Here is a 21005-nt window from a genome sequence, read left to right on the forward strand (position 1 = left end):
GATTGGACACACAAGGAATTTGTCTCCAGTGCATAAGCTCTCAGTATACATACAAACAACAAAGTGATAAATCATAACTCACAAGATACAGCCAACAAAGTGATAGTCATAAGATGCCAATAGGAGTAGGTAATAGGAAAGATGAGAAGAATAACAGTAATTCAGTCCAGGGCCAGATTGGTGATAGATCATCCAGAGAGAAAAAAATACCTATATGCTCCATAAGAGTTTTAATCAGTACAAAAGCAAGGCGACGACCCCACCTTTCACTTGATTGAAATTTTGGACTCATGATTTTTAAATATAATAATATAAAGGCAGGCACTTCTGAACCATATTGGAACCAGCATGTCTGCATTCAAGACACTTAAACTTTCCATGATAGCTTTGCCACCTTTCAGAGCCTCTGCTCTCCATGTGGGCAAGTAGAAGTGAGGGAAGGAAGAAAGGTCAGCAACTAAATTTCTTTTCTTTTTCTTTTCAATTAGTGTGCACAGAAGGGGTAAATCGCTTCTGAAATGAAGCAGATGTGGCAGGAAGATTTAACGTCTTCCAACCTGCACACTGTGGTCCTACTCCCAGTTTGGACCTTTCACCTTATTAATGAAAGAAAATCAAAGAGTCAACAGCATTCTACATACAGAAAGGAACTTTAATTAGATTGAAAATTACTATTGGGTCAGGGACTAAATTCTATCACTAAGTTTATGAGAAAGGGCTTCAGTTCAATTCTGGTATTAGAAACCATACCAAGCTGAGCATGAACTTACAAGTACTGGTAAAAACAGAAGGGTTGCAATTCAACATAACTAACTTGATCATGTCCCCCAAGATTTCATATCATGGAAATTTAATTAATTTTATTCAATTGATTTGAATTAGACATTGCCTGACTCTGAACCCACACTCAACAGTATACATTAGTAAGTGAATTAGTAAAATTAAGTGATCTAATTATTATAAAAGGGGTAAGAAGAAAGGAAAAAGCAAGAACGGATAGCAAATACAGCTAACCACACCTTCACCATCAAACAATCTGACAGATGGCCCAACCACCCTACCTCAGCCTGGGAAAACAGCCTAGGGCTTTAGGGCTTTCTGGAATGCCATTAGGGTGGGAACCACTTGGATATCGGGTGGGACCTCATTCCAGAGGGCAGACACCATGACAGAGGAGGCACACCTCTTTAGTCCTGCTAGATGACACTGTTTAATTGAGAGGACCCAGAATGTGCCATTGAAATAGATGTTGGGAATTAAGAGACATCTTAATTGCACTGGTACAGAGAAATAATGCTAGAGTGCCAGAATTCCAGTGACATTAGGGCTTTTTGGCAATTTCACTCAAAAAAAGACAATTTGCATCCTGTCCCTAGATACTAATAATCATATGGCTATTTTATTTTCTTTGGTTGTCTGGGGTGAACGTTTCCTTTTTTGCTACAAAAAAAGGGTGATATCAAGCTAGCACTGCTACTTTACTTTCATTATGATACTGAGTGACATAAAAGTAACTGCACTTTAAAACTCTGTCATGTAACTTCTTACTCTAATTTAGATAGATTTCACATTAAACACAGGAAAACAGAAAACCGAACAAAACCAATCAGAATGATTTACAAGTGGTAAACTGAAAAAGGAGATTAGCCTCCCCCCTCTCAATACTTAGGAAAGGTAATATCAATTTGGAACTTAATTTGGCTTCATATTTCCATACCAGGAGGGGGAACAAATTTGCAAATCTGTGCATAAAGTTCAAACACAGTCTGAGAATAATTTCAATCTTCACACAACAGCAAGCAAATCTCTTCCTTTAAATCCCAGCCAGGAGATAATTCAGAACATATTGTTCCTCGTTCCTCAAATGGTTCCTCATTCTCCTAAATATTTTATTTTCTGGCACTTTATGATTTTTCCCATATGTAAATAGGCAGCTGATACAAAAGGAGATTGTGAATCATTCATAGTCACACCCTTTTATATCACACTTACAGTATGTTAATGTGGATGTTATGTTTATTTGTAGGAATTTATGGGAGATCACATGGGCTTCTTCTAAAGAAAAAGAACAGAACTAAAATACTGCTGGGTAATATGAAGGAATAGTGCCAAGGGCAAGAGAAAATAGGAAGATAGTTGGCAAGCTAACCAATTCAAAACCTTGACTGATGGCCTAGATGGATTAAGTAGGATAATCTTAGCATAGGGAGGCCAAGAGCAGAGTAGACAGAGATGTTTCGAATGAGAGGGCTGTAATGGGCAGAGCCAACAAGCACCGTTCTTGGCTCCTACATAGTTGAGATTTTCTACTGGTTTAATGTTGGAACAGAGTTGTGCTCTGGGCATGGTTTACATACTACCAGAAAATTCTATTGATTTATTTTCCCATTTATTTAATGACCACTGCAAACAAAAAGTAGACTCTTCTTAAAGATGATATGCTGTACATGCAATTTTGAAATACATTGGGCAAATGTCCAGCAAACAGTAGACAGTACCATATTTTCAGCCCTGTTGCACAGAAATATTTTTGATGCAGAAATATGCACCTTGTAGAACAATCAGAGAACGACAAAATGGATGAATTATGGAATTCCTTCCTTTGTTCTTCCATATTTATCACAGTGTTGTTAGTACAAGACATAATGTCCTTACTAAGTGTGTAGTTTAAATATTACTCCTGTCCCTTATAACATTATAGCAGTGGTGATTTCTAGATGAATAAAACTGAATGATGTTCATTCTGCTTTCAGGTCTAAAAAAGTCAAATTTGGTAAAGGAATGAACACTTCTGGAATAACTCAATGAGATGCAAGGACCGCTGAAACTTAGATTATTAAAATTCCAGACAGGATTAGAGCTAGAAAATCTACAACTATCAAAGAGGAATTTCCTGATAGTTGTTTTGTCAGCAACTGACAAAAACAAATTATCTACAATTGCACTATAACACAGCATCTACTACTACTACTACTACTACTACTACTACTACTACTATTGTTATTATTATTGTTGTTGTTGTTGTTGTTGTTGTTGTTGTTATTATTATTATTATTATTATTATTATTATTATTATTATTATTATTATTATTATTATTATTAAACAAAGTTGGATGTGTTCTTTTCTTTGGTTAGGTCAGTTAATTTAGCCACCTCTGCTAGTTCCATAAGTATTTCCAGCCATTCATCCATTGTGGGAATTTAAGAGTATCTTTCCATTTTTGTGTATAAAACATTCTTATTATTGTCAACATATATATGAAAGGTTCCAGATTTTTTTCCCAAGTTCTTTGTCCATTAAGCCTAAAATAAGTTTCTGACAGGCGCAAGAAATCAGGGACTAAGGCTTTTCAAATGAGTAGTTGTTTTGTTTAGTTTAGAGTGTATGCTAGCTCTCTGTAAGAATCTGAACTACTAACCATCAAGGGAAATTAGTGGGAGTTAAGAATAGAAAGGAATTCAAGGAGGGCTGGACTTAGGTCTGTTGTGGGCGCTAAAGGATTCCAAACTGATGATGCACTTGACTCCTTCCTCAGGCTCACCGTGGTCATCTCCTATAGCCTCTGGTTTAATTTTAATATTTACTTTAAGAATCTTCTATATTAAAGTAAGAACCTTACCCTAGTATTTCTTTGCTTTATCACAAGTTCACCAAAGATGGTAAAAAGTTCGTTCTTTGCTCTGACATTTTCAGCATACATTTAAAATATCTTTGACAATTTATTGGGTGTTAAATACTGATCCTAGGCATTATTAATTTTTGGTTCTTTCAGGATTTATCTTAATGTTTATCTTGTTTGTGAGAATTTAGTTTGCTAATTTACTATCTGATGCCAAGGAAAGCCTACCAAAAATTGTATTTATTAATGGATTCACTCCCTTTTAATTTGACTCAACTAAAAAGATACAAGAAGCAAATATAAGGGAAATAAACAGAAACAAGGGTAGTGAAGGCTACTTAGCTTAGAGAAAGCCAAAGGCAATATCTCTGTTTCTTTTCACTTTAAACAATATTTGCATATTCACATTCATGCGTCCAGTGAATCAAAGATTTGCTATGTTTTTCTAAGAAATAGTTATATAACCTTTCAATTTGTATTATTGGGTGATCATTCCTCAGGAAGAAAATGAGGAAAAACATAGTCCATGGACTTTTAAAATGAAACTCAGAAGCCATCTCTTGCATAGTATGGTGTTCTCCCGGCTTAGCTATGAATTTTTACAGCAAATATTTTATTCATTGGAAAAATAATGTAGAAAAGAATCAACTTTTTGCAGGGGAAAAAATACTGAATGAGAAGGCTAGGATTATTCAAGTATTTTTAAAGAAATATTTAGCATAAGTAAATTCTTACTGATAAACAACACATTTTTCAACTCGATTAAGTTATTCCATCTTTATTGTCCTGAATATTCATGTTGTTTTTCTGTTTGTAAGATTGATTAATTGATGTCCATTCTTTCCTTCATGCGCTCAAGGCAGCAGACATAGCATTGTCTCCTCCAATTTTCCTCCATGACAACAACCCAGTGAGGAATTTTGAATTGAGGCTGTGACTAGCTGGCTCAGCTTGTGAGTTGTCATGGCTGAGAGTCTCCTAAGTCCTGGACCAACACCCTAATCGCTCACCAAGCAGACACTTAATGAAGGGATTGTATAGACATACAACGTGACAGAAAAACATCTTCAAGTATATAAGCCCATTTACCTCAGTAATTTCTGCTGGTCTTTTTAATTTAACTATGGGTATGAATGATTTCATGTCATATTGTTTAGAGCAGGGGTGTCAAACTCAATTTCACTGAGGGCCGCATCAGCATTGTGGTTGCCCTCAAGGGGCCGGGTGGGTATGGCCAGGGTGAGCGTGGCCTACTGGGTGGGCGTGGCTAGAGTGTGTATGGCCTACTGGGTGGGCCATACATCTACATCGTTCGCATCAAGGGTGCCTATGGGGGCCTGGGCAGGAGTGGGACAGATCTGAGGGTCTCTGGCAGAAGGAGGGTCTCTGGGCCAGGGCCAAGGCAGTGGGGGCCGTTCCCTCACTGTTTCCAGGATGGCTTCATGGGCCACATGAAACCACTTCGCGGGCCGGATCCGGCCCCCGGGCCTTGTGTTTGACATGTCTGGTTTAGAGGTTCATCTTTTTGAAATGATGGTTGAAGGGAATGGAATGGAACAAGTACTTTAAAATTTCTAGGGAAATTAATTGGATACTAGGAGTGGAGATTCTCAGTCATCCAGATCATGGTTGTCCCAAAGGCACTTTTTCAAAAGGCAGCTGGACTTTGTTTTTCCTTGAAGACATTTTTGCTTCTCATCCAAGAATTTCAGCAAATGGGTATGGAACCAGTACAATGCAGTGAGACATGTACAGATCTGTACATTGGAGAAACAAAACTGCACTTCACAAACGCATGGCACAACATAGGAGAACAAACCCATCAGGACATGATTCAGCAGCCCATTTGCATTTGAAAGACAAAGGCCACTCTTCTGAAGACAGCAAAGTCCACATTTTGGACAGAGAAGACTGCTGGTTTGAAAGAGGGGTCAAAGAGGCCATTGACATTAAGACTGAACATCCCTCTCTCAACAGAGGGGAAGTGATATGACACCACCTATCTCCTGTTTACAACACAGTCCTTTCAGCAGTTGCAAGAAGGTTCCACACCCATTTCCACTATTCAGGTGACCCTGAGGACACAGATCAACTGCCAAGTGGCCTCAATGACGCTCAGAAAGAGTGATAACAACCAGGTGAGTGCAATGAATATAAATTTATTCAGCCAGAACTGAAGAAGCTTCTTGGATGAGAAGCAAAACATCAAGCAAAAACAAAGGAAGCCTAACTGCCTTTTGAAAAAGCACCTTTGGGATAATACATTGGATTAACTCAACTTTATGTGCTCAAAGTATGTTAGAGGTACAACTCTTAAAATTTCTAGCCATGCTGGGAGCTGCAATGCCAAAACACCTTAAGGGCACCAGGTTTAGTAAAGACTCCTGATTATTAACAACTCTCCCCATTAACCTCAGACTTAATTCTTTTTGGTATTGGGTGGTAGAACTGATTATTGACACCTCTTCTATTTTACATTTCAAAGCTGTCTAAAAGTTTTAAAGTTCCAATAGTCCCTTAAAAGAAACTGGTATGTTGATGTTAGCTCAAGGGTGCATATCTTCTTATTTTTCGGTCCAGAGAAATTCCCTCACTTGACTAACATCTTTCCACCAACAATTTCTCCTAAAACAGGATCAGGGCTGCAATTCATTGCATTAAAGAGGAGGACACAACTGACATTCCCCCCTCAACTTGGTCATTTTGAATGTCTTCAGTGGCTTTCCTTAAAAATTTTAATTTGCTAGCATATTTGGAATTGACAGGCATCTCCGGGTTTTACAGCTTGAGGTCCTATCACTAATTAAATGTCTCCTCTAGCTGAACACTCAGCAAGTGCTTTAATTGTCTCCTTATTAACATTCATATCACAGCTTCATGTTCTAGACCCATAATAAAGTCAGCTTGCTTAGCTTCTAAGCTGCTTCTTAAAGCTGTAGCTTCAGCTTTAATGGACGTTCACTTTCTCCTCATTAGTGCAAGTGAATATACATTGCTTTTCACCCTACAGAGTTTTATCATTGCTTTTTCACAACTAGCAGCACAGCAAGGAAATATAAGTAATTTCAGTCTAATTTTAAAGTGAGGAGGAAAGAACTATTTTGGAGAGTGTAATTGGAAGGAAAAAAACTATTTTGGAGGAGTTGTTGATGATGCAACTCCAGAAGCATTAAATATTTGGACATTTTATCATTCTGACCTCTAGAAGACAATTTGTCCTCCCTTTATCATTGTGCTGCTATCCCCAGATAGAAAGACTGGTGATTAGACTCTTCTCTTCAACCCATTTCACACAGGGGGAAAATTTCCACCATGAATTCAGAAGCATGAGGTGCATCCTTTCCAACAGAGCACATACAGTAACTTAGTTCATAAATGTTAACTAACATTTCGGACTTGTCCTTTGGGGTCTTTCATTTTTAAATCCCATTTTAATGGATTTATTTGTTCTCACAAATTTATGCTTAACGTGTTGATTTTTGTCCCCTCACTCTCCAAGCCCAACCTGCCTCATAGGTTGGCTCTTATGGAGATGATCTGGAGGAGCGATTGCTATGCCTGTGACTTTGGAGGAAGGTTAGGGAAGAAATCAAACAACAAACTGGAAAGTTCCAACCAAGATTGTCCCCAGCTTTTCCCTGAAGGATTGATCCCAATATTACTAACTATAGGTAAGTAATAAAGTAATTTATAGTATAATTATACTATTTTGAAAACTTCTTCAAACATTTCCCAACTTAGAAATATGCCTACTGACTAAGTGGTCATGATACCAGCTAATCAGTAAGGTGGCCACAATTTGTTGACTAGAGAGGAATGGAGATTCAATTGTAAATAAATAAACAACAACAAAAAAGCTCCTTTGAAGTTTTACAATGAATTTTCTGTAAGGAACTGAATTTAACAAAACATATATTGAATAGCAAATTCCCAGGTTCAAACTCATTTCAATGCCAGACTATAAACTCAGGATATACAGAAATCTTCATGGTCAAAAGATGGAAGCTGAGAGTCACTATGTTTAGGTCCAAGATAATATGATTCTGCTCACTGCTTATAGCACCATAGCATCCTAGGTAAAATCATGATAGATATTTGTTTTGGATTTCCATTCTGATATTTAGTGCTGGGTCTAAGGAAGACATTGTTTGATTTCCCACTACATCTAGTTGAGCCTTGTTTTGAGCCACTGTGAAACCTGAAAATGGCAGCTTTCTTGAAAAGGGATTAAAAATCACTGCTGTTGAAATCAGCACACATGCAGCGTTAGAAGGCCCATTAGAGATAAATTTGCTACAAACTTCTGTAAGCAAGTTTTAGCACAACAGAAGGATGGCAAGCAGCATAAATTGCAGATATTATAAAGTGAAAGTTCAAGGAAATCAATTAAATATGAATTGTAGCATTTGTAGTTTGGCCCCAAAAGATAACCTATTTATAAAGAGATTGCCATCCCTCAGATTGCAATCTGATTTTAGATTGACATGCACTAGAATTCTTGAGACTCTTGTTATCTTTTTCTATTGGAAGCCATTTTTTAAAAAAAAAAAAGAAAATGTTTTTGTTGGATTCATTAGCGCCATCAAATCATTCTTGACTCCTAGTGACCACATAAATTTCTGCCATGAAGATCTGTTCCTAATCTGGACATTCAGGTCTTCCAACAGTGCACTTATTGCCACTATAACTCCATCTACATTGCTGTTGGTCATCTTCTTCTCTTCTTCCTCCTACTTTCCCCAGCATTAAGAGTTTTTTTCCGTAGAACTGAGTTTTCACATAATGGAATAGGATAATTTGAGCATCTCTTTTATTTGTAATTATTGTCATTTGGACTGTAGAGGTTTAGGGTTTAATTAGTATTTATCAGCTTCATATGTTCTGCGTCTGCTCGCCCAACTAGATCTAGCAATCTTCTATCAAATAATCATCTTTTTGGATCCAGAGTCTCATGCTTTCTGAGTGGTAGTGGCTGCCTTAGGGAACAACATCTCACTGTAGATCCAGATGATCCCAACCCTATTAGCCTTCGTCATGGGACTGAATTCCTGATGTCAGGAACTTAGGTGAGCTCTGCTGCTATCGATGAGTTTTTCGATGAATGGGTTGTTTTATCCTTGAGTGCTGGGGGTTGTGTGCCATGTTTCTTGCATTTCAAACATGCGAACACTTCCCAGAGTCACCATTGTGAGATAGGTAGCCATATTAATCATTTAAGTAAACTGAATGAAATATTCTCACTTTAATGTGGCAAAGTGCCACGAGTCCTTTCAAAGTACAAAAATAAATTTAGAAATAAATGTAAACTTGGCCTTGCTGTCTGCTTTTACCTTGGACAGGACTTACTGTCTGCTGTGCCTCAGATTCAAGCTTCTTGTTCCAACATCTCACAGTTCCTGTCACTATCCATAAAAATGGCACCACCGCCAGTTATAGGTCATATATATGCGCTTTGAATAATAAACAAGATGTATGGGCAATGTTTTATACAACTTTTCTTGGCTCAGATGCTAGATAACAAGCATTTCTGAGAATAACAATGTTTCTCGATAATCCATACTTATAAAAGAAACTATCAAAAATTAGGATTGCAGGAAATAGTGATTAAAGTATTATCCGTATGCTTTATACAATCACATTACCTGTAAACCTTCAATCAAGAATAATGCAATCCCTCTTCCCATGGAATTGGGTTTAATTACAGTATATCTGCATTGTATATTGTTGGGTTTTGAATTCACTTTGGACACAATCTCCTAAATGACCACTTAGAAAAAAGTTCCATTGAATTCCTAAGGACATGCTCTCCGGAAAACTGGTTTAGAATTGTAGCACTTAATAACTGGTAAGCTTACATCCCACCCAGGGCATTGAATTACATCTTAGTTGTGCTCTGGAATAACTAAGAGGCATAAAGCTGCTTGCAGTGTTTCTGTCATGCCCGTGGTAACAGCATCTTCATTATCCCCACCACCCATGTCTTGAGCAACATGGACTATAAAAAAGCTTCTCTCGTATTTGAACACAAGTTCAACCTCCTCCTGCATGAGTGAGAATCTTGAAAAATGTTGCCATGTAGATTAGGGATCCCCAAGCACTTCAGTTCATCAGCCGCTTTGTGAAGTTTCAGATTGCTCACTGACAGCCAAACATTTACCATATGAAAATTCACTTTATTGCCAGTCAACAGGAGTGCTGATTTACCACCAACTTATCAGGTACTTAGAGCATAAAGAAACAACAATCAGTGATTTAATAGCCAACCATTAACACTCTAATTAACAACTAAAAACTACATACAGCCAGGCACCATATAAATACAATGCCTGGAACCACCCATTGCACAGTCTGGACAGAATAAGCATATAATCAGTGACAGACACAGATTGAATTCTACTACATGAAAATAATTGAATAAATGCCACTTTAATAGTACTATAGATAATCATAATTATAGCAACAGCAACACTGATCTTTTGCATACTCCCTTGAGGGTCGATATTGACCATCTTGGGGAACTCTGGAATAGAGGTTTATAGTCACATTCAATAAGGAGTGGTGGGGAATGCTGGTGACAGGATTAGTGTGCAAGGCTCTAACACTTCTATACATAGTAATGTAACCAAATCATGCATGCTGCTTAAATGAAGTAAGCATGAAATTACAGTCTTATTTTTACAAAATGCACTTTCATACACTTCTAAACATAGTTTGAAAGTACTGCACATTATTTATTTTTCTCAAACCCCTACCCCAAAACAACAACAAACAATTGGAATAAACTGGATAATAGTCAATTATGTGTTCTTTTCGTGTAAAAGAAACACTGAAAAATAAGCATAAAAGCTTCTGCCGCATTCTGATCATAAGTTAACTATTACCCTAGAGCAGTGGTGTCAAACTGCCCAGCCTATGGGCCAGATGCGTGATGTGGAAGCTGCACCCACCCCAGCTCTGGCAAGGGGGAAAAAGTCGCAATACGTCACAACACGCCACGCCGCAACACATGGCAAGTTTGACACCCCTACCCTAGAGCTATAATCATTTATGCAGCTTTTGGCTGGAAGGTCCAGTCAGGAACATTTACATTTAAGCAAGGTGCTTTCTTTATTTCATTTAAAGTTCTGTAAACTCAAGCTTTTAAAGCCAATGTTTACATTTGCAGAATGCCCTTAAGACTGAGAAACAAAACACTGCATATTATTAACATATCTCCCAAAGTATCCTTGCATTATCTCTTGCTTTGTTTTGTTTTCTAAAGAAAGTAGGGAACAACCCTGAGCAAATTAAGTAAAATGACTAAAGCTGGGCTATGTCTTTGGATTTTATTTTTTTTTAGGAAAATTTACTCTTAGCCACAGAGGTTTGACAGGATAGCCCAGTAACTTGTAATCCAAACCATAGTATTCTCTGCCAGCACAAGCCTCTTGAATCAGTCAGTAATAGTTCATGGTCGGCACATTAAAGTGACAAGAGAACTAGGCTTTCCAATGAAGGTGGATCTCAAAACCTTTTGGCACTCAGCTTGGAATCTACTTATCCTGCACTGAAAGACACTCCAAACTTTTCATTGTGGAAATCTAAATCTTGCAGTCATAATAAACTACAGAAATCCAGGATAATATCCAGATATATGCAAATGCACTAAAGGCTAAATCTTTCACTGACAACACCAGATCACATACCCATAAATCAGAGGGATTAATTCCAGAAAGATCTAGGCATGTAATTTGTATAATTATACAACAATTGTTCCCCACAAGGGTCTTGACTTGTAGGCTGCCCCCTGCTACAATAATTAGAAATTCTATGGGATAAATGTGTGGTTGTTACGGATGCATGCTGACAATCAGCTGGAAATATCCTAAGAGAAGGGGGAGAGGAGTGTGTCTTCTACATGTTGCCTTTAGGGGTGCAATATACAATGGATTACCCCCAGTTTACATGCACAGTTATTTTATAAACGTTTGAGATGCACTGAAAATTTACAGCTTCAGACAATATGGATTGATTGTGTGTGGACTACAAATTGAGAAGGCCAATGAAAGGGATTTACAAAGCTATTCTATATCAATACCCCATAAACTGATTATTAGTAAAACCACCCAAATTCTTTCCAAATGTGTTCCAATGCAATCCCAAACATTCAGTCCCTCCATTTGGGGACTGAAAAAAATCTTTCGAAAAAATGGGGGGAATAGGGTATGGGATAATAATAATAATAATAATAATAATAATAATAATAATAATAATAATAATAATAATAATAATAATAATAATAATAAAGTTGGAAGGGACCTTGAAGGTCATCTAGCCCAAACTCCTGCTCAGGCAGGAAACCCTAGACCATTTCGGACAAGTGGCTGTCCAGTCTTTTCTTGAAAACTTCCAGTGTTGGAGCATTCACTGCTTCTGGAGGCAGGTTGTTCCACTGGTTAATTGTTCTAACTGTCAGGAAGTTTCTCCTTAGTTCTAGATTGCTTCTCTCCTTGATTAGTTTCCATCCATTGCTTCTTGTCCTGCCCTCAGGTGCTTTGGAGAATAGCTTGACTCCCTCTTCTTTGTGGCAGCCCCTGAGATATTGGAACACTGCTATCATGTCCCCCCTCGTCCTTCTCTTCATTAAACTAGACATACCCAATTCCAGCAGCCGTTCCTTATATGTTTTAGCCTCTAGTCCCCTAATTATCTTTGTTGCTCTTCTCTGTACTCTTTCTAGAGTCTCAACATCTTTTTTGCATCGTGGTGACCAAAACTGGATGCAGTATTCCAAGTGTGGCCTTACCAAGGCATTGTAAAGTGGTATTAATACTTCATGTGATCTTGATTCTATCCCTCTGTTAATGCAGCCTAGCACTGTCTTTAAGCAACTCAAACATGAGAAGTCCCAGTTGATCACCACAGAAATATATCAATACTGATAGCTCAATATATCCAGAACTCATTCAGGAAGAAAAACACACATATAATTCTACATTGCTGTACAAGCATCCTTATATATTTGTGAGTTTGTGCTCACAAACGTGTGTTCTTCCATCTCCAGAATATAGCAAAATTCACTTATCAATTGTTTTGCTTAGCAACAGAAATTTTGGGCTCAATTGTGTCTGTAAATCGAGGACTACCTGTAGAGCAGACATGTCTAATTCACTACATCACGTGACGTTCTGCAACGTATCGGGAGAGTTTTGCCATTGCCGGCAATGGGGTTGGCGCGGCTTCCGGATGATGCGTCCAGCCCGCAGGCTGGCAGTTTGACACCCCTGTTGTAGAGGCTTAAACATTACTAGGAGCTGTCCTTAGTCCTGCAACTAAATTCTTTTTAACCAGCTTCATTACCTACTGCTCTGCCTTCTTCACTGTTATGGCTTACAAACAGTATTTCTCAAACTTAGCAACTTTAAGATGTGGGGACTTTGGAATGTGCTGACTGGGGAAATCTGGGTGTTGAAGTTCACACATCTTTGCTAAGGTTGAGAAACATTACCCATAAATAATTGACACTTGAACAATGGGCCCTATTCAATAAAATGATATTTAATCTGGAGAAAAGCAAGGCTTTACACCTGGGCAGGAAAACCAAAGGTACAAGTACAGATTAGGTGAAGCCTGGCTCAAAAACAGTAGCTGTGAGACGGACCTTGGAATCCTACTGGACCATCACTTAAACATGAGTCAGCAGTGTGCAGACAAAAAAGCTAATACAATCCTGGGTTGTATAAACAGAGGCATAGAATCAAAATCATGTGAAGTATTAGTTCTGCTTTATAAAGTCTTAGTAAGGCCACACCTGGAATACTGCATCCAGTTTTGGTCAGCATATTAAAAAAAAGATGTTGAGACTTTTGGAAAAGTGCAAAGAAGAGCAACTAAGATGATTAAAGGCCTGGAGACTAAAACATATAAACAACAGTTGCAGGATATGGGAATGGCCAGTGTAGAGAAAAGAAGGACTAGGAGCGACATGATAGCAGTAGTCCAGTATTAGAGTGGCCACCACAAAGAAGAGGGGGTCAACTTATTTTCCAAATCACCAGAAGGCAAGATAAGAACCAATGGATGGAAACAAATTAAGGAGAAACTTCTTAACAGTGAGGACAATTAACCAGTGGAACAGCTTGCCTTCAGACATTGTGGGTGCTTCATCACTCAAGGCTTTTAAGAAGAGACTGGACAACCACTTGTCTGAAATGATATAGGATCTCCTGCTTGAGCAGAGGGCTGGACTAGTAGACCTTCAAGATCCCTCCCATCTCTATTCTGATTATAAGTACCCTCCAAAACAGTTCAGAACATAGGCTGAGAAACTGCCCCTATTAGGGATGTGAGTATGAATATGAAAAATGGGAAAGGTTATGTTTCATTTTTCAGTTCAAAGAACTATGACAGTCTGTAAAGTTTGATTACCTTTGATTCTATTGGGTTATAGGTTGAGTTTAAAGTTTGGAGTATCTTCTTTCCTTCCAAATGCATACACATAAACACATAGGACAGGGGTGGCATGTTGCCTCATATAATCTAAATAAGATGAAAAGTTAATCAGTATGTCTAGGCCTCAAGAACTGATTTCTTACTACACGTTTGATTTATCTCCTGCCTTTCAACCCAGAGGAGATTCAACATGACTAACAAAGAAATAAATATATAAACATAAGCAGTGAAAACATTCCCCTCTTCACGAGCCAGAGAAGATTAAAATCATGTGGATTACAGGACTGGAAGATAACTTGTGTAATCAAACATGCGTCTTTGACATGAGTCTGCTCAACCATTTACTGGAGTCAGCAAGATCATAGGACAACCCTCCCTAACAAGATATATGAGGATTACAATATCCATAATCTCAATTCAGCAACCAGAAAATGCTTGCAGAACCAATGAGGAATGAGTGTGTGCATTTTCCTTCTCTAAGGATGCCACTCCTCTATGATATGTCCCTTCATCTTTGAAGGTTGAGTATGCCCTTGGACTAAACCAAGAGACAGCAACCTGTATCCCTTCAGTTGTCTGAATGTAACTTTAATCAGCCCCAGCCTGGTAAATTCATGCCTGAACATGCCAAGTAAGCACAATAGAGTGGGAAACAAAAAACAAAGGGCGGAAGAATAAGGAGGTAACACAACAACAGGATTATTCATTATTTGAGTTTGTCACTGCAGGCTCCATTTTTTTTAATGTTCTTCACTGCCTAGTTTCTTCCAAAGCCATAGTTCTTCTGCTAATTACAGACCTAATACTGCAGCTTAGGACAAGACCATTTTTAATTTAATTTTTTAATGAAGGGATTTACATTGTTAGATTGCTCTTTCTGCATCTCTGCTATGACAACCGTAATGAGAAGTTTTTGACCCTTCAAGAAGAAGGAACAAAACACAGAGGCAAACAGAGACAAACCCCAGCAGGGTTTGGGTATCAGAAGCAGGAAAGAATGTAGCAGTGTGAAAGGAAAGGAAATAAAGGTAATGGAAAGCACACCTCATTTGCACTCTTTTTTGACCGATCTATGTATAAATCACATTGAGCTCACAGAGTTTACTTTTTGGCACACATGTACGGAAATCCAAGATACATACATGTTCATGAAATTCACTTTAGCAATTCAGTTTAAGACTGAGAGGTTTCCCTTAAATATCATGCTAATCTTGGTTCATTTTAACCTTGGTTAGTCCTTCCATGACTTAGTGACTTTATTATTATTATTATTATTATTATTATTATTATTATTATTATTATTATTATTATTATTATTATTATTATTATTATTATTATTATTACCTTGGATGAGTTTGTTTTTCTACATATTTTGCAACCCCAGCAAATAGATTAACTCAGTAAGTAGGCCAAGCATGCTGTGACAATGCAACCAGTTTCGCTTTTTGGAGAAGTGGTGACTATTTTGTGTGTGTTTGTGTGTGTATTTGTGTGTGTGTGTGTGTGTGTGTTTAAACACATGGTTTGAAATTATTTCTCTTCCATTTCAAGCAAAGTACAATGAAAAGATGCTTTTTCTGTCTTTGTAACTTTTGTCTGTAACTCTTAACACTGACTACCTAGAATAAGGCCAGAATATTTATTTGACTAATTCAGCTATTTAAATCATTTGTCTAGTTATCCTTTTGGTTCAATTTACTTTTTCTTAGTGACCCAATTTTTTGTGTGCTGTTGTCACCATGCCACATGGAACTGAATACAGTCTTAGTCCTGGAATGACCCCAAATAATAAAAGAGCCAAACCTAAACCACTAGCCCAGAAAAGAGAATAAAAATCTCATTAAAAAAGAAGGGAAACAGGTTGCTTCATATATATCAAGTAGCATATTAAGATTATAGAAGTATAATATATACACTGAAGCCAAAAAACCCCCATCCAGCAGGGCATAGACTACTTTAAAAGCAAACTATGTAAGATTCATAAATGTGTGTATGTATAAACACAGGTAGTCCTTGACTTACAACCACAATTGAACCCAAAATTTCTGTTGCTAAGTGAGACATTTATTAAGTGAGTTTTGGCCCATTTTATGATATTTCTTGGCACTATAATTGTTAAGTTAGTAACAACTTGTTAAGTGAATCTGGTTTCCCCATTGACTTTGCTTGTCAGAAGGTCACAAAAGGGGATCACATGGTCCTGGGACACTGCAACCATCATAAATATGAGTCAGTTGCCAAGCATCTGAATTTTGATCACATGACCAAGGGGATGCTGCAATGATTGTAGGTATGAAAAAAGTCACTTTTTTCAGTGCTGTTGAACTTCAAACAATCACTAAATGAATTGTTGTAAGTCGAGGATTACCTGCATACACATTTATGCAGTTTGTAAATGGCAACAATATATATAAATTGGGATTAATTCAAATTAACAATCTCTACTGTTTTTTTTCCTCCTCAGGTTATGTACAATCTTTTTATAAGATCTTAATTCATCTCAACCTTTTTTGTTTTGTTTGCAGTTCCCATCTTTCTAGTCCTAGTGGAATAGGGAAATAAAATGAAACAAATTCTTATGATTGAAGGTCAACACTAATAGCTGTGTCTACATAGTTATTTATTTATTAGGAGAAAGGTTGTAGTATCATTCCGAAAATTGATGGAGGCTAATTCAGAAACAGGAAACCAATTCCTGTATCATAAAAACATGAAGACAAATATTGATAACAAATTGTTGAAAACAAATTATGAAACACAAGGGCAAAAACACATTTAAAAAGTAAGTATAAAAGAAGTCTGCCAGCAGTCTTCCTAAAACTTAAAATCTGGCAGAGTTAATATAAATATAATATAATATATAATATAATATAAACAATAAAACTATTGCAGATAATACAAAAATATGGGGGGTTCCACAAAGGCATGATTCAAGCAACCACAAAAGTTTGCATAAACTTGAAAAATGACTACTTTGACACCTACTATAGTCTTTGCTACCGCTTTCCCCAGCAAATCACCTATCAACAATTCACCTAATAAGAAAGACAACAGGGAGATCAGACTGTACCAGCGTAGATTTGTATTAGTGATGAGCCTAGGACTACAACTCCCAACATTCCTGAAGAAAATACTACCAGGATTGGTTATGACTTTCAGGCCTCTCTTGATTGGTATGGTCTTGCTATGATTTGTGCCACCATTTCTGTTGCCTTCTTGGGACAGGAGGAAAGTTATTTTTCTCTTTCATGGAAAAGGAAATGGACAACATAGCAGCACAGATAGCACAATTTGCCATGGAGTTGAGTTCAGCAGACACTTGGTACAGAGCCAACTTTGTCTAGGTTTTGAAACTATGTATGTATGACTGAATCTAGTAAGTACTTGGATGGAAGTTGTCTAAGAAATTCTTGGCTTAAAGGCTAAATGAGTGTTTCTCAATCTTGGCAATGTTATGATGTGTGGACTTCAACTCCCAGAATCCCCCATCCAGCATGCTGGCTGAGAAACTCTGGGAATTGAAGTCCACACATCATAAAGTTGCCAAAGTTGAGATAAACTGAGCTAAACTATGAAGAGAGAACACAGTGACAAGCGTCTTCTGTATTGCTGCCAAGAAAACTATATAGATTCATAAATCAATAAAATCACCAGGAGTCAGACTCAATTTGTCAGCAACTTTACCTTGTTAAACCATAGCAGTAGCTTTTGAAGGAGGCAAACAGGCGGGCTTCCAGAACCCAGACCTCTGGCAGCTGTTTAAACCAGATGTTTGCAGCCCAATTCAGTCTCATGCAATACCTTTGCTTTTAACAGATTTATTAGCTGCTAGAAAAACCAGAATCACATTATGCATTGGAGTTAAAAACTCTTGTGCAGCCGTGAAGTGTGATTTTTTTAAAAAAATATAAGGATAATTGCATGTTGTGTAACTAGAAATCTTCGAGAAACTGAATAACAGAATAACAAAGTTGGAAGATACCTTGGAGGTCTTCTAGTCCAACCTCCTGCTAAAGCAGGAAACCCTATACCATTTCAGACAAATGGTTGCCCAATCTCTTCTTAAAAACCTCCAATGTTGGAGCACCCACAACTTCTGGAGGCAAGTCATTCCATTGATTAATTGTTCTATCAGGAAATTTCTCCTTATTTCTAGGTTGCTTCTCTCTTTGATTAGTTTCCATCCATTGCTTCCTGTCCTGTCTTCAGGTGCTTTGGAGAATACACTGACCCCCTCTTTTTTGTGGCAGCCCCTTAAATATTGGAACACTGTTATCATATCACTCCTAGTCCTTCTTTTCATTAAATTAGACATATCCAATTCCTGCAACCATTCTTCATATGTTTTAGTCTCCAGTCCCTAATCATCTTTGTTGCTCTTCTCTGCACTCTTTCTAGTGTCTCAACATCTTTTTATATGGTAGTGATCAAAACTGGATTCAGTAATCCAGGTGTGGTCTTACCAATGCATTATAAAGTGGCATTAACACTGCACATGATCTTGATTATATCCCTGACAATTAAAAAAACAGAACAATCTAATAGACTTTTTCTTTAATTAATTACACTTCCTATAGATTTACACACAACTGAGTAATTCAACTATTATATGTTGAATTGTAAATTAAATTTATGTCTTCACTGTCTCAAATGTGCCATAGACACACTTGGGCAGGATGAAATGATTGTCTCATTTAACACTGGCATGTGTTTCATAGCTAGTAACTGACCTGACCTTAACTAGCTATAGTAACTTATGTCCTTTCTGCCAACTAATTAAACTACAGTAGCACACTCTATGTAAAGCTGAGCTTAAAAACTATTCAGAAACTATTGTTCAAGATATTTATTAGCAATGGTTATGAATCCTGCAAATCCCGATCTCAAGACATAGCCTGCTTTTCTTCTTCCATAACATTAGTAAAGAACTGACAAGTCACAGATAAAGTGGGTTCATATGCTATATCATAGTGTAGTCTGTTCAATTTTGGCTTGCTCCAAAATATAGATGAGCCAACAGTATCCATAGGGGGATGAAAACAGGCAACCTGGGAGTCATAGTGTCACAATCAAGGCACCACCTTTGATATTCATACAAAAGAGAGGGAACTTTGATTCCAATGCCACACCTGCCATTTTGCTTCTTCTGAATCCCGCCCTACTGCTTGTTATTTGTTCAATGAATTATGATTAAACCAAATTATGATTTATCTTGAGAACCTTCTTTTTCTCTCTTTCTTTTCCTTCAGCACAAAGAGATTTAAGCTTTGCCTGCAGAGTAAAAAAAAAACAACCTTCCTGAACTTTGTTTTGAGCAAGAATTAGTCTAGCTTATCAAATAATCAGTTGTGTGCTAAATTTAAGCCTCTTTTCTAAGTCATTACAAACCTACCCAACTCTCTTTTCTTTCCAGTTTCAAGTTGTAGGTTGCCATTTCCAAATAAATGGTAACCTGGGTAAAGGCATAGAAAGAAATCCAGATAGTATAGTCAATTTCTACACATTGCTTTCTATTTTTCAGCAGTAATATTACTTAATGTTAACTAACACATTATTTTTCTTTATCGTCTTGTGCTTTTCCCACATTCCCTCAGGAGGTATTTCTGATCTTTTCCAGATAAACACAAAAATATTCAAATTATATTTACAATCTACATGACCTATAGTAGAGATGATCATACCTCTGCAAAATGTTGCATTCTTAGGAAAATGTTTGAGCAGACTGGGTTTTTTTTAGTAAGTAACGATATAACACGCCTTAATTTCAGATGTGATCTAAGATTCATTTTCTAAATGAATCCACTCAGGTTACAGAATTATTTTCTGAGTAACACAAATGCAAAATTAAATTTTTTTATTGAAAAGTTTTAACATACAATTTTTCTTTAAAACCCCCCCTCCCCCTCCCTTCACCCTCCCCCCCTACCTCTCCCCCCTCCCCCCCTCCCCCCCGACTTCCCAGAGCTAAATACAAGGTATATATAAAAAAAACCAATCATAAACAATCATATACTAACAACTATAAGCTCTAAAATCCATCACTCTCTAGCTTATATAGGATAAAACAAACCTTAGTAATATTAAATATATATAAAAAAAAACTAAAAGAAAAAAAAAGAAGAAAAAAGAAAGAAGACTTATTCAAATGCTACATAAAACTTCTTAACCCTATACTTATTCTGGATAAACTCAATCCATTTTCTCCATTCCATAATATAGCGTTCTTGCGAGTGATCTTTCAAATAGGCCGAAATCTTCGCCATCTCTGCCAGGTCGGAAACCTTTAAAGTCCACTCTTCTATAGACGGCAATTCCTCTTTCTTCCAATACTGACCTATCAAGAGTCTTGCTGCCGTAATTAAATTCAACATCAACTTAGTGTCCACAACTGTAGCATCTGTAATTATTCCCAACAAAAAAAGTTGCGGACAAAACTTTATCCTCTGTTTAAAAATCTTCTGCATGTTCCACCAAACTTTTATCCAAAAGGCCTTAACCTTTTTACATGTCCACCATATATGAAAATATGTTGCATCTTCATCACCGCACCTCCAACATTTAGGCTGATAATTCGGATACATACTTGCGAGCTTTTTGGGATCTAAATGCCATCTATAAAACATTTTGTAAAAGTTTTCTCTTAAATTTTGAGCTTGTGTAAATTTTACGTTCCTCACCCAAATCTTTTCCCACGTGTCCATTGTAATAACTTCCTGGATGTTTTGGGCCCATTTTATCATACAATCCTTAACAAGTTCTGTTTCTGAATCAATCTCTATCAATGCAAGATATATCCGTTTAATATGTGCCGGTCCCTGATTTCTAATTTGCTTTATCAAATTTTCATCAGTCATTGTAAAACCATTTTTCTGATCTTCTTTCCACCTGGCCCGTAACTGAGTATATTGGAACCAGTTTTGAACAACCTTCTCTTCTCGCAAGAGACTATATGAT

The 21005-nt window shown here is 37.2% G+C and overlaps 1 protein-coding gene across 1 annotated transcript in view; it reads right to left on the reverse strand.

Moving 5' to 3' along the window:
* ADAMTS2 (ADAM metallopeptidase with thrombospondin type 1 motif 2) overlaps positions 1 to 21005 on the reverse strand; it is a 269901-nt gene that overhangs the window by 156035 nt on the left and 92861 nt on the right. The window lies entirely within an intron of this gene.

Source organism: Vipera berus (genome assembly GCF_964194415.1).
Source record: "Vipera berus genome assembly, chromosome: 2".
In the NCBI taxonomy this organism is placed as follows: domain Eukaryota; kingdom Metazoa; phylum Chordata; class Lepidosauria; order Squamata; family Viperidae; genus Vipera; species Vipera berus.